The 2,230-nt window shown below is 40.3% G+C and overlaps 1 non-coding gene across 1 annotated transcript; it reads right to left on the reverse strand.

The window, feature by feature from the left end:
• Positions 1–1,708: 1,708 nt before the first annotated feature.
• LOC145590424 (small nucleolar RNA R71) lies at positions 1,709–1,814 on the reverse strand. The gene has a single exon (XR_014102025.1). It is a non-coding gene; the product is annotated as a small nucleolar RNA R71 (small nucleolar RNA).
• Between the last annotated feature and the right edge of the window lie 416 nt (positions 1,815–2,230).

Raw genomic sequence — 2,230 nt, forward strand, 5'->3', positions numbered from 1 at the left:
CTTGGAAGCCCGGTGAGACCTTTCTTATTTTTCTCTTTATTTTCCTTGGTTGCATAGAATAGGATTAGTTTAGGGGAAGTTGAATAGTTCGAGGATGGATGCTTGTTAACACGTAATGTGTTTGGGATCGATGACGATGATGTCGATCGATCACTTGTTTATCGATTGGGATTCTTATGTGTTTAACTTGCTTTCTAGTCCATTTCATACTATTTCTCCTAATTTCCTTTTCTATGTCTCCATTTCTTTTCTTTTATTTTCTTTTACTTTCCTTTTCTTTTATTTTCTTTTACTTTTCTTTTTATTTGTGATGAGATTTTGAGGCTTTATTGTTCATTTTTCTTATGAAATGAACTTTGTACATTGGACTTGTCTTTTGCATGATTATCTTCCTAGGTTGTAAAGGTATGCACGGTTTGAGACTATGTTTGGTTGACTCTAGGATAGGTGTATGCTAGGGTAGTTGGTTTGAACTAGGAGGATCATGAAGCCGGATTCTACTTGTTTGTGGTATGTTGGTAGTTGCTCCCTATAGTCAATTTGACACCAATAGTGAGTTTTTGTCACATCCTTGTGAGGTTACATGTTTTTCTAGCCTTCAACATTCTTTGTATGAGCGGCGTGGATCCTTGACTATGCAAACCTAATCTAATAAAGCTTGATCACCCTTGTTATTCACACTAGATTGCATTGTGAGTTCACATTGATACGGACCATTGATTTGTGGCTTACATTTACTCGATTGAGATATCTTGTGGTGTTTCCTAGCTAGTGTTTGATGTAGTTGGCGCTAATTAGACCTCTAGGAGAATAGCATGATGTGCTCTTTTGGTTGCAATTTCGGTTTTCCCTCACATTGCTTGACTTGATTGGTTGATTCCCCAAGTTGATTGAACTTCATTGTTGATGCATGTGGATCCATTCTCCTAGTGCCTTTGCATTTGATTAGTACAAGCTTTTTGCATTGCCTAGCTTAGCTCTAGTTTCTACCATAAACCCCTACTTGACTTCGGAATAGCTTGACTTAGGCAATATACATTCGACCTCCATTCCTTTGGGTTCGACCTTGACTTACCACTACACTTCATAGGGGTTAGTTGAGTTATAAATTTTGTTTGATTGGGTGGGGTGGTAGCCCAACGACCTACCGTTCTCATCCCATCAAAATGGCGTCGTTGCCGGGGAATGGTGCTTTGAGTGCATGTAATTGTTGAGTCTATTCCACTTTATTTGCAAAATACAAAAAGATTTTACACTTTAGGCTACACTTGTAGCCGTGCTACTAATATTTTCTTTGAGTTTTGTATGCATAGATCCCAAGCCATGGGAGGAAATACAAGAGTTGCCTTGAAGGAACTAGGAGTGCCCGGTGCATATAGGTATGAGAGCGGCATTGCTCCATCTACAACACCGGAAATTGACTTTGAAATTCGGCCGACAATGATCACCCTTATTGAGAGGAGACAATATAGTGGGGCTAAGAATGAGAGCCCATTGAACCATCTTAAGGAGTTTGAAAAATATTGCAACACTATCAATGTCAATGGAGTTTCTCAAGAGTTTATCCGCCTTAAGTTGTTCCCTTTCTCTCTCATAGGAAGATCTTTGGAATGGCTAGAGAAAGAAGTGAAGCCCAATTCCTTGAAGACCTGGGATGATGTCACAAAATCTTTCTTGTCCCGTTTCTACCCACCAAAGAAGACGGCGGAGGCTAGAGCCTTAATCCAAAGTTTCAAGCAATTGCCTAGAGAGAATCTCTATGAAGCATGGGAGAGGTACAAGGACTATCAAAGGGAATGTCCTCACCACGGAATTCCAACATATCAAGTGATCCAAATCTTCTATAGTGGTTTGAGCTTTCAAGGTAGATTGAGCCTAGATGCCGGAGCCGGAGGGCCAATCATGAACAAGACGGAAGAAGAGGTTGTGGATGTTATAGATGATATGGTAAGGAATTACATGGATTGGCATGATGTAGAGAGGGAATCGGCAAGCACAAGTTGCTCAACCGATCAATCTTATGTCATCAACGAATTGTCCACAATGGTCTCGGAGTTAGGAAAGGAGGTGAATTCTCTGAAGAACAAGCTCGAGAGTCCTTCACAAGCTTCTAGTCTTCCCTCCCAATTTAAGGGGAGAGGTACATCTTCCTACTCTAACCCTCTTTTTGCTTCTTATTGCATGATTAGAGAATGCTTGGTTTGTGATATGTGTGGAAAGAATGATCATG

Source organism: Chenopodium album, chromosome 17, assembly GCF_948465745.1.
Source record: "Chenopodium album chromosome 17, dcCheAlbu1.1, whole genome shotgun sequence".
In the NCBI taxonomy this organism is placed as follows: Eukaryota; Viridiplantae; Streptophyta; class Magnoliopsida; order Caryophyllales; family Amaranthaceae; genus Chenopodium; species Chenopodium album.